General features: G+C 39.9%; 1 protein-coding gene across 1 annotated transcript in view; it reads right to left on the bottom strand.

The window, feature by feature from the left end:
• Positions 1–13,391, bottom strand: part of grid2 (glutamate receptor, ionotropic, delta 2) — a 607,933-nt gene that overhangs the window by 538,896 nt on the left and 55,646 nt on the right. The gene's annotated exons all lie outside the window — the stretch shown is intronic.

Genomic DNA, 13,391 nt, shown 5'->3' with positions numbered 1-13,391 from the left:
AGAGAGAAAGAGAGAGAAAGAGAGAAAGGGAGAGAGAGAGGGACAGAGAGAGAGGGACAGAGAGAGAGAGAGAGAGAGAGAGAGAGAGAGAGAGAGAGAGAAAGACATGACAAATGGTTTCAAAGGATGGCTTACAAATAAAGTGACAGAAAATATAGAAGGATAGTGTAAAAAATCAGTTAAAAAATTAAGGCCAATTCGCCAAATGTTGCACTTCACAAATATTTTGCCTAGCCACATTACTAGCTTTTTGTTTGTTATTCTAGCCGACATGATGTGACAAGGGCTGACTTGCTCTGAGATACCAATTGGCACTGTGTCAATGTCTGTTTGCAGCCTCTCTCTTAGCTTCCACAATTCTTGTGATTCCTTTTTTATTACTCTCATTAACAGGAAGCAGTTCATATGTGCGACTGCTATTCGAATGTTTATATTTAATGTATGTATCTATCTATCTATATCTACCTATATCCATATCTATGTCTATAGATAGATAGATAGATAGATAGATAGATAGATAGATAGATAGATAGATAGATCAATCGATCGATCCAAGGTGAGTGCGGTATGAGAGCTAACACGGAGATCACAGACACATGCCATCATGTAGTTTAACGGCTGCACTGCAGGCAGCAATATGTTGGATAATGCTGATGTGCAACAACGTTGTACAGAACATACACAGATTTCTGTTTGTCTTTAGAAATCGTAAATCATTCTTTGTGTGCAAGCCTCGCAATGACTTCTGTTACTGAGAATATTACCTGGCTGAGTTTCCCCAAAGAATGTTTGGTGTATCACCTTGGGTTCTGTGGATAAAAGCTTTTGTCAAACAGGATATATAATTATATAATATCTAATACATTAGAGAGATGGTTGGATTGCAAGACAGGCAGGCGTATTATGTCCAATCCCCAGACAGAGCTAAAAGGTTCTATTGAAAAGAGAGAACATCTCCAAGGCTTCCTCTTTCTTTGCTTAGTCTGCAGGGGAATAGAGAAAACAGAGGGGGGAGAGAGCAGGGGGGCGAATCTGTGTTCGAGAGAGAAGTGGGGTTGTGATTCAGACCAATATCTCTTTCAGGACTTGGAGTCAATGGCCCCCTGCTGGAAATCTTTATACCCCCTACCTTCCTCTTTCCTGACTCCTGCAGTTCTTCAGACCTCCATCCCTTCATTCACTCCATACACACATACCTCTATCTTTCTCTCCATGTAACTCTGTAGCACTCTTACTTTTCCCATATCCATCACTCCCCCCCCTCTCTGTTATTAGCATCTTGCTTTCCAATCATCATTTTTTGCTCTCCTTCTCTCTCCTGTCTTATTTGGTTGTGTGCCTCTTATTCTCTTTCTCTCGCTGTCTTCCTGCTCTCTTCACTCCCAGACCTTGTTCACTCCTCCCACTCTTCCAAAGCTCTTATTTCCTGACTCAACCTTGCACCTTTTCCCACCCCTTTTCTTTCTGATCCAAGCCCAATATACACACACAAAGCTCTCATTATTATTCTGCTTGAGTAAATCAATTCAAATGTGTGTTGTTTAATGTATCCAATACTCTTTTCCCAGGTAGAGGTTAAAACTGTCCATGGACACCTTATGACCTATTAACATTTTAACTAACCTTTTATCTAAAACTGGGTATTTCTGTCTCCCGCTCTCTTTCTTTCATTTTATCTCCCTCTCTCTCACAGCCTTGGTCCCCCAGTAGAGAAAGTGAAGGTCAGTAAGCTACAGATACAATAGACCCTCCCCAATGGTACACACAAACAAACACACACACACACACACACACACACACACACACACACACACACACACACACACACACACACACACACACACACACACACACATCCACACGCATACAAACACACGCAAAGACATACACAGTTCCCTCTGGCATCAACACATTGTTTACCTCTGTAACTGTGTTCACACAGTGAAATAAAATGTTTGCTGCTTATCATTCAGAACACCCTCTATACAAATTTGATTGTATCTTGTTTGGGAAACAGCACCCAAAAATCATTTGGTTTAAATCAATTTCACTCCCTATTTTTCATAATCAGAAACATTCAGCATCTAAACGTAATCACATTCTATTAATTTTATAGGTGTTGTTCCACTGAGTTTGACACCACTGTTCACCTTGGGGTCAGTCTAAATGGCATCTCTACACAGATCAAAACCCGATGGATAAAAAAATATTGTATTGCATGTGGTGTTGTAACTACAGTTATTAAGAAACTTGGTAAATTAAGTCTAGTACCTTTAACGAAAGTGCAGTTTGGAATAATTTCAATTTTGTCCAACTTTCCTTTAAGTGAAATATAATAGTTGTGTCATCAGGTGGATGCACTTGTACACAGCATGATTATTCAAACACTGTGGTGGTACATACTTCTGGAAAGGTGAAAAAAAATATGCTATTCGTCAACTGTTCATGAAATATCTGCAAGATGCTGTCAAACTACCATGTATGGCTTATTAGGAATGAGAAAGTCCTTAAAAAAGCAACTACAAGAAACAACCTTAAAATGCACATAGTTTTACAGATGTGATAACCAGCAGTTACTCATGCTTGGAAACCCTAGCATGACAAAGTGAAACCACGGCAGACCACAGACTCTGCTGACAGTCACATTAAGCTATTTCTGCTACATATTCTTAACTCGTATGAACATATTCATCACACAAGGTAAATTCCAACAAAAGGCACAAAAACATCCATCATGTCTGCTAAAATCACTGAAAAAGTGATCGTTTAACTCCCGTCTGCTAAAATATTACACCTAACATAATGGCAGGATATCAAAATTCTGTCCAGTACACAAGCCACTTGTTAGACCACTGCCTTTTGTTTACAAGCTTCGGCTCGCTTATAACTGGGCACTGTAAAACTCAGCACAGCAAATAGCAAACATGTAACAAGTTTTCAACTATGGGTTGGACTTAAGAAAAACCACAGGTATGATCATACCATTAGTGTTCCCAAAACCTTTTGTGTCTCTGAAAGGAACACTAATCAAAGGTGAGATCACGCCAGTCAAGCTAGGGTTAACAAACCACAAGTCATTTGCATCAGACGTCAGTAACACAGCAGCATAAGCAAGTATGAGGCTGCTGAGTGTATATTTCAAATGTAAAAGTGAGACTATTTCAAAATATTCACACATATCTACACTTGACATTTATAAGTCACTATCTGCAGGGATTCGTTAGTTGTGCGTAACAGTACAAGCTGTCATATATCCTTTCTGGCAGCACCATAGAATGTGGAGACGAGAACCTGGTTCACTGAATGAAAAATGCTTTGGCCACTTTTGGGATGCATAAAGCGAGAATCATATGATGGAAACCAGCTGTTTGGTCTCAGGAGGTTGACATTTTTTGACATAGGACCTCATTACATGGAGTGCTGTACCATCCTCTCTCTCTCTCTCTCTCTCTCTCTCTCTCTCTCTTGCTTTGCACAGAGTTGTCACTTCCATGAACTTCTCTCAACAGGTGATGCAGTTAAATCCCCTTGACATGAAATCCCACGACTTTTACTTCCTGAAAAACCTTAGGTCTGCCCTGTTTGTCCTTCCTCGGCTCCTTTCCTTTCCTCCCTCACTGTCACTTGTCTCCTACCAGGAAGTAGCTTGGAGGAACTGAGGAGAGGAAAGGAGGAAAGCTAAGGAGAGAAGGCGGGCATAGAAACAGAATCAGGACACTTGTATCCTATTATCGTCATCACAGTATATGGCCATTACACATGAAGTGGCCTATTGACAGAGCTTTCATGAGTTCTGGTTACATTTGCATAATAGGCGTGGTGATGAAAAAATACATCCCGATTGGAGACTCTGCTGTTTCCTCGCTCAAAGCTTCCTAAAAGGAGGTTTTGAAGCTGCCTGATTTGTTTCTGGGTTGTAGGAGGAGATAGTTAAGGAGTGTAAGTAGCACTTCAGTGATTATGGAACAGAGCAAGTATATCATTAATGGTGACCTCATGATGGACCACAAGGCGTAAATAATAAACCTGAACCAGTAAAACCTTCATATATGTTTGAACAATCCCAACCCATCAAATTAAACAATGTTCCTCTTCCTAATTGAAATCCTACTGATTTATCCTCGCATTATGTCCCACCTCAACTTCCGACAATAACAAGAAATACATAAAATGAAGTAAGATGCCATTTCATGCAATCTTTATTAATAATGGCTCTTATCTGAAACCTATATTGTGATATACGAACAACTGCGCAATATAGAACGGAAACTGTTACTGCTTTTGGTTGGGCTGAGCAAAATTTTCTTTCTCTTTTTTGTATTTACATTCTTCTAGCTGCAGGGCCAGTTTTCCAGCTGTAGAAGAGGGCACGACAGCTAAATCAAGAGAAAATGCATACTCACCTCTCTTTTCTCTCCTTCCCACCAATGCGTTTGGCGGCACCTCTGGCCCCAATTTCTGCGCTTCATCTGCTATTTTATATCCCTCTCTCCTCTGCGTTATTTAAACTGTACTTTCACTCTACCCTCTCCCTCTTTTGTTTTTTTCTCTTCTGCATCTATTTTCCCTGCCTTCCACTTCCTCTGCTCTGCTTCTTGTCCTGCCTCTCCATTTCCCTTTTACATTTCCAGCTCTATTGTACCTGCAGCTGTTCTCTCCTTCCCTTCATCCTCCACTCTTTACTTTCTCTCTAAGGAGAAAAAGAGAATGTGTGCACAATGCACAATACACACAAATGCACACACACTGCTCCTAAATATACACTACAGTAACACACCCTACCATATACATACACCTGCACTTGCGCTCTCAAACACAAACACACAAAACACACACACTTACATTACTTTCATCCAATTTCCATGCAGCCACTAGCTTTGCCCGGCCAAAGCCTAAATCCAGAGCAGAGTATTCTCTGCTGAAAAGACAGCATAGCAACAAGACTGGCACGGCACAATAAAACAAAACACAGTTATGCAATTCTGTTCACAAAGATAATCCCAAAATAACACCATTTATTTCTACCGATAAAAGTCAAGATGCCACAGAAGATGGATTTTATAGACTAGGTCATTATTTGTTGCACCAACATGTACAAAGGATGTAACCAGGGGATAAACAAGCATAAAGCGTAGTGGGCAAGCTGTTTGTGAGTGAAACTGAAATATAATGGATGACTGTTAAATTGCTCTCTATAGCTGAGGTAGGGCGGTAGGTCTGCACATTATGTACATCAGTCAGGCATAGGCTGCTTATATGTGTCACAGGGTCATAAGACACTGAATAATACTCATTGCTTAATCTCAGATGGTCTCCCAGCAGTCGGGGAGACTCAGTGTCACAAAAGAACGAGAAAATCTCTCCACAGCCAGCTACGCTTGCTTCACCCCACATGATTACAGAGGGAATAAATCTGCAGCAAGAATGCTGAATGAAATTTGGCTTCAACGAACAATGATCATGCATACTTTCCCTTTTTTCCCCCACCTGACCTAATTTTATGAAATTCCCCCAAAGTGTGATTGCCTGGGTGTGCTGTATTTTCATATTCTCTCAATCCCCCGTCTCTCTGACTCACTTCCCATTGCACTCATTTCTCTCTCTCTCTCTCTCTCTCTCTCTCTCTCTCTCTCTCTCCCTCTCTCATCTAGCACACATATCTCTCTCTCTCTTTCTCTCTAACTCATGCAGCAATTTCAGGAATAGACATAAAATAGGGAGAATACGTGCTGCTGATTATTTGATCAATAAAAAGACATTGCCAACTGTAAGGCTGTGTGCCTAGTATATGAGAGAGAGAGAGAGAGTCAGATTCACCTCAAGCTATGCCATTATTGCAGAACTTAATCAACTGTCAACAGAACATACTGTTTTATATGTTTGGTTATTTACATGCATGTGTGTGTGCTTCTCTTTGTGTGCACATGCACAATTTTTGTCTTTTTTCTTCTTTTAAGAAACAATTTACACTTGAGGTGATGCTGTAACCTTGCGAGCAAAAGAGGGTACAGCAAAATGAAGTATTTTCTTCAAGCTTACCCTTTATTTATTTATCTCTGGAGGTTTTGCAATGCATACCAATCTTTTTTTTTTTTTTTTTTTTTTTTTAGCAACGCTCTGCTTCAGGTTCATGTAGTTACACAGGTACACCTGTGGGAGCTGCCCAGTAAAACCACAGTCTCCCTCTGTTGGCTACTGAGCAGCTCCAATGGAGCAGCAGGGGGTTAAATGCTTTACTGACTGTAGTCAAGGCCACCACTGCGGCAGTGGGTGAGTCAGAAAAAAAAATTCTTCCACCCAGATTTATTCCTAGGAGGTCCTGCGATTTGAGAAAACTACCCTAAAATTACAAGTTTGCTTACTGTAAAATCGATGTCATCACAGTTAAGAATGAGGCACGGAAGACAGTGTGAATAGCATTTGAAGTTCCCATTAAGAATCAAAATCAGAGATGCTATACCCAGCAGCACTCATGAAATTAACAGGGGATTGAGAGTTGGAAGGAAGGGGACTATTGCCAGTGGGTCTGGGGTGAGGCGATTCTAAATTTGACAAAATAAGTCCCCTGACCAAATGAAATCCTCAAGGGAAAAAATGGATTTAGAGGAAGTCATGATAAGATTAAAAAGAATGGCTAATGTTAACCTCTTCAAATATCCTTAATTGGCTTATCAGCAAAAAACTTACACCTTATCTCACCGCAGCTGACACTGGACCAGTGCACTTTGTGCTGCATTCCAATTTTGGACTTGACTCTCCTGCCCTCTGCAAATGGCGAAGGACTAGTCACATTATTTCCACTACTGGTGGCCAGCATTACAAATATGCTTTTATTTTGCTGCATAAAACGATGCAAGCAGTAACTCCTTGATAAGAAGTACCATTGTCTTTTATCATTTGCACGATATGAAGAAGCGTAGGTGCCACTGTCTCTAATAAAGGTTGCAAATTGCTCATTATTTGAGCAACGACAGACTAGGTCAAATACATATGATTATCTTGCTCCCATGGATCATAAAGCTAAATGGCTAAATAAGACAGATTACCTTATGTCCCGTCTCAGTAGGGGGGACGGGACATAAGGCAGATTACCCTTACAATTACAATCCATTTTTTGTGATGCTTCCTCACTGAATTCTTAAGGATCTTCTGACCAGAAAACAAAGTTGGTCCCAGGGCTTCAGAAGCTTTTGGGAAATATTGCTGAGATCTGCTTCTCTGCAGTATGGGCCTTGATCAGTAATGAGGTTTGAAATTGTGATTAAAGAAAACTGAGGCTTTGTCCAAAATTAAAACATTTTCATCAAAGCAGTTAGGATACACTGTAATTTCAAAGCTTCAGCGTGTCTTAAACCCCCTTGTTGGAGTGCCACATATTAAAGGCATTTTAATTTTTTATATGGAGAAAAAGAATGTCTTGGTGTCCCTAAACATGATTTCCTTGCAGCAGCACCTTCTATGAGCACCAGCTTCTTGATACTATTTTACACCAAGTCAGAAAGGCTCGTTGAATTTTTTAGGGAGAGCTGACTTAGCTTAGTTTTTTTTTTTTTTTTTTTTTAATTCAACAGACCTGCTAAGATTTTTGAACTTGGTGAAAGAGTGTCAGAACTGTGCTACGGAAGTAAATTTTCATCCAAAATCTGTGGTAAGGTCATTAAACACAAAAGGTCATGTACTTGAAGATATGGCACTGTAGACCATGTACTGTATTTCATACTAACAGCTTGCTACTTCTACCAATTCCTAACATTTGATCGGAAATCGCAAAAAGTTAAGCAAAAAGTTAGACATTGCCAAAGTTCACACCTGTCAGTACTAATTAAGCTAATTTGGGTGTCTCAGCTATTCTATAATTCCACACACTCAGTTTTCTCTTTATTATTAATCATCTACATTAATATTGCCAAAAACACGTATCCTGATGACAAGAAGTGTGAGATTTGTATTTTCTTGCAAATAGCAGGGGATACCACTTGTGAAAGCATCTGGTGAGACTTGGCCTTAGACAACACATTTTAGCACGGGGACACAGGGCACAGCAACTACATGGCTGTGGCGGATTAAAACACACTGGGCAAGAAAGATCAGGCATTATGTTTGTGTAAGGAACTGCGGCATACTTTGAGAATCCAGCTTCAATTAACACTGAGAAATGAGAAAATCTTTATTGGTTTGCTATGGATTGTAGAGGCCGTTGAAGTTTTCAGATTATTCCTTTGAGTTAGCGGAATCCATTCACACCTCCGAATCAGATGAAAGGACAAAATCCTAAAGCTCTGCCATGATTAAAGACTGAGAGATACAGAGGGAGCAAGGGAGGGGGACGAAGACAGAGAGAGAGAGACAGAAAGAGGGAGACAGAATTAAACTGAATTCCAAAATATTGTATGAAATAGAATAGATTATGTAATTTTTTGATCACTTCAATTTCAGTTTGACCCAGACTTTTTTGTTTCAACTGTAGAACTGTAGAATCTAGATTTTTCAGGTGGTACAGTTAGTATGCATTCATATGCACACACATACACACAAACTGTATGCACACACACACAAATACACACAGCGCTGTCGCACAACTATCAATGGCATCAACCTGCCCTTCACACAATCTAAAAAGGCTTCTTTATAAAAACTTTTGAAAGCTGTAATTTCTTTGAAGTGGAAAGTTAGTCTGTGGATGGCTTTGTATAATCCCCAAATTCACTTGTCTGCTGTTCTGTGAAAAGGCCTTCTTTTTCCACAGATACCGAGTGCCTCCATCCACACACACACAGCTAAACCGCAACATCTCAGACCTCTCTCGCGCACACTCTCTCTTACAACCATAAACACAACAAAAGTGCACACACATTTAATAAAACATGTCTCTTTCCCAGCATTTTCCCTTCTAAAAGACATGCTCTGTCCACTTTGACCATCTTTTGTTTCTCCCACATGGCATCACTTGGTCAACCTGATCTTATAAAAGATTCACAGACCGTTTACATGCACCAAATCACACCGCATGCATTATGCAGCGCTGCCAGTGGTGCAGCCCCCCTCTTTTCTGCTCCTTGCTCTTTTTTCTCTTTCCCTTCTTTTTTCAATGCCTCATGACTTGAACTCTTGTGTGTCTTGCCCCCTTCTTTTATTATATCTCCAAGAAATTTGCCATTTTTCTTCTCTCCCCATTCCTCCTCCCTCCACTTTTTCTCTCTCAGCTTCTTTCTCCCATGTTACCCACCTCCTGTTTCCTCCCTACTTTCCTGCCTACCCAGAGCTAGAGGTGAAAAGTTTGACTCTAGATACTGCTGCATCATGAAAAGCTGCCAGCACAGAGCTAGACCACCCTCTGAGACCTATCTGCAATTCTGTTTTTCACTCTCTCTCATTCTGTTGAGCTCTCTCTCAGATCCTAAATCTCGCTGTCTTTTTTATCTCCATTTGTTTCCCACTCTCAGTGTTTCCATCTGTCTATGTCAGTGAGCCTTTTTGCTCAACTGATATCTTATTTTGTCCTCTATCACCATCTTGATTTAAACATCTCCATTTGTTCATCCTCATTTCCTAGCCACTTAAGACTCGCCAGGGTGTTTTTCAATGGATACAGCACAACGTGAGATATGTCAATTAAAGCCATCACATCCCCACTGCCCTTAGGATACCATTCGGCTTGACAGTGGTGCAGCTTTCGTTTAACAAATTGCCTTCTTGTTTTATTCAAGCAGTGACTTTTAATAACTAGAGCAACTTTCTGGATATGTAAAGTTTGGGTTGATGTGCACAGCACAAACAATATAATTGTGTTGAAATGATTTGTTTCTCCTCTATTATTTAACAAAACACCACCTCACAGCATGTCAAGATGAAGGGCCGAAGTTGTCATCGGAAAACAACTTTTTTTATGATCTTAGGGCAATATAAATCATTGCCAGCTAATGATGTTGAAGAGCTAGATGAGAGGAGATTGAGCGGAATAAAATATTGTGTTCTCCTGTAATAACCTTGGTATTCCCACACTCCTCTTACTTCTTCTTTCCATCAACATCTTTACATTAAAACAATCATGAAATCACAAAAATAATGAGGTATTTGAATTAGGTTTCTGCTCTCAGTTGAAGCAAAACATCATTCACAAATGTAACCACTGGCCACAGAACCAGAAAGTTTTTATACCATATGGCTGCAACTAAATGGACTGAAATCCTGGCTGAGACGGCTCTCAAAAATCCCTCTGTACTCTCTTTGCTGTCTATCTTTAGTGTTTACCGCCACACAATGGTTAGAAAACATGAGGACTGTTAACTGTCCCCTCTACTTCAAGGAAACTAAAAAAAACTGTCACACAGACTGAACCAACATGAAGAGCTCTGGCACGCAACACACACACACACACACACACACACACACACACACACACACACACACACACACACACACACACACACTCACACACACACACTAAAATGCAAATGGAAATGTACACTAAAAAAACAGAGAGAGCTGTTTCTCTGGGGTATGTAAAATACCAATGAGATTCATTCTAGCAGCACTGCGGCCCTGACTTGAGTCTACATGGCAAACCCTCCAGGCCTGTATGCATGAGGTGTCTAAGAATAGCTGTACTGATCTCAGACCACTTAACCTCTTAAGTCATAGCGAAGGTCATGTGGTCTTACAACCTGACAGGTTATCCTGCTTCAGGTCTGCATACAAACCCAATTTACATGAAAAAAAGATATGTCCTCTAAACTGATGTCTCAGCTCCGCCTTTTATTTTCATTCTTGCCAGTTCAGTCAAGGACACCTCCTCAGTTTCGCAGGTCATGTGACCGTTCATGTGGTTCTGGATCAAAATACTTAGAGGCTTTGTGCATATGTACCAACACTTGGTTTTAACAGTCATTTCAGTGATCTGAACACAAGTGGGCAGCTCCGCCACATCACCATTCACACCTGTCTGTATCATGCATCTCAAAAGAGTCTTAGCGGACCACTTCTGTCTGCATTTTGTTACCGCTTACATCACTTCAGTCAGTATGTCCTTGTCGGGGACACATCAGGATGTATTAGTGTTTACACTACAAATGATAAGTGGTCAAATATGTCCCAGACCACCTAAGCGAGTGGTCTGAGTGGTTTGAATCTTTGTGGTCATTTACACTGGCATTTAGCGCTGTCCACTTGATCCGATTACCCCAGCTGAAAGAGACATAGCTGAAAAATAGATTCTGGTTGGTAATTAATGGAAAAATTAAGTTTGCAGTTAAACTGGAAACGCTTTATAGGTCAAGGCTGAGTTGGTTCTGTTTTTTAAAAAAATAAAAAAAAAAAAAAAAAAATAACACTACACAAACATTAATTAGCAGACAAAGGTTTTCAATATTTAACTCAATTAAAAACTCTAATGTCACCATATAATTCTAAACTCAAAATACCAATTGGCTGTTCTGTTATGAATAATACTGGCAAGATTTGAGATAAAGGATTTTTTTTTTTTTGTCATTCCTCTGACTGATGATGATGACAATAGTGACGGTGATGATAATGATGGTAATGATGATGTTTTTGGGCTCCCCACTGCCTCTGCCTCTGTTGTTTCCTCCACATGTCAGTGACAAAAGTTTGGGATGAGATCTGTAACTATAACAAGCACCTCAATGCCCTCAGCTGCCCAGAGAGAGAGAGAGAGAGAGCGAGAGAGAGAGAGAGAGAGAGAGAGAGAGAGAGCGAGAGAGAGGGGGGGGGGGGGGATAGTGATCCACATGCAAACACATTCACATAATATGCACATTCATGGGTACACGAATGCAGATGAACACATCCCAGGTGTAAAACACACTATATACAGCTCTCACTAGGGAGGCCAAACCAGGCCTAGATCTCTCTAACACACCGACATAAATACACACACATGGAGCCCTAGATGTCAGATCCAGCTGTGGGAGCCCCAGATAGGTGCAAACAGCTAATCAGGCCAACAAAAATGGAGCTCATCATATTTAAGTTGAAATGAGGTTGAGAATGGGGTTATCTTTAGCTGTCCACTGGGCTATGATGGAAAAATCCATTTGGAATGGAGCTGTGACGATGGTGTCACTTGGTAATAACCTATATGTGCTGTGGCACGTAATTACATGATCTTTATCAAACTGATGATATCGCTGACGCCTTCAGATTGTTATCTTGTACACCTTGGGAAATTGGCTAAATGGCTTGAAATTGACAAACTGATCCAATAAGCTTGATCACTGTGAATACAACATAAAAATCAATTGCTTAGTCTCATACTTTATTTGTTCTGCAGCACAGATGAGAAAGGGGTTACAATGTATAGAAATACCTTCATTGTTTCTTGACCAGATGAAAATAACAATGGTCCTAATGGTCTTTTTATGTGGCCATCCATAGTTCAAAACACAAATCAACATGGAGTTTGATTAGAATAAGAGGTAGAAATACATTGCCAAATGTATTTTGCTTTTTTTCTGCATCATATTTCAACATGCCTTTGAAAAAGGAGCAACCACAAGCAGTTCTGTAAACTGATGGCTGGCACGGTTTGGGTTTTGCAGCAAATTAATTACAGCAAAAGAAAGGAAGTATCATATTCCTTGTCTTAAAAAAAAAAAAAAAAAAAAATGAAAATGAAAATCATTCAAACTGTTTTGAAAATTTCTGGGAAAATGCCATGGAAATTCAAGTACTGACCAAAATAAACCCCATTGTGTATTTGGCTAAATGAAGAACTTTCTGCATGCTAGCCTTTCTGTTTATTTGAATAATCCCAACAGATTCAGATTTCTAAAAGCATCTCATTACTGTCTTAGACTGGCAGTTACGGGGGTACATTGCCATAAATAGTGGGGCTTAGCTCAGTATGTAGTTACATCAGTGGTATCAACCCACTGGAGCCACCTAGAGGGTTGTAAGATGATTCTGGGCTCAGAGAAAAATTAATGGTTGCTACTGGGCTTGTTCCAATAACAAGAGAAAAAAAAACAAACAGAATAATAAGAGATAGTAAAAATCAAGCCAACCACAAGGGGTTATGAGTGGGTACTGCTTTGTTTGGGGGGATTGTGAGCTGTAATATTGAGAAACATTTTGTAGAAATTCCATTTAAAGTGTAATACATGATGCCTACCACAGTGTTGCCTGAGGTGCAGATAAATGCATCATAACTTAAGCATTTTTGAAGCCGGTAAACAGGCCAGAAAAGTTTTTAAAAGGACAGGAATGTCTTAAATGTAACAGTTATTATATGATGATTTTTTTGTCTGTTACTATGTATTGTGTTAGACATTTATGTCTTGTTATGTATGTATTAATGTTTTATGTTTTTGTTTGTTTGTTTTTGTTGTTATTAGTCCAACAAACCAACTTTGCTTCCCATATACTACTGCAAC

This window comes from Myripristis murdjan, chromosome 9 (genome assembly GCF_902150065.1).
Source record: "Myripristis murdjan chromosome 9, fMyrMur1.1, whole genome shotgun sequence".
NCBI classification, from domain to species: domain Eukaryota; kingdom Metazoa; phylum Chordata; class Actinopteri; order Holocentriformes; family Holocentridae; genus Myripristis; species Myripristis murdjan.
Note: the sequence above shows the minus strand (reverse complement) of the source record. Positions and strands in the feature narration are given on the sequence as shown.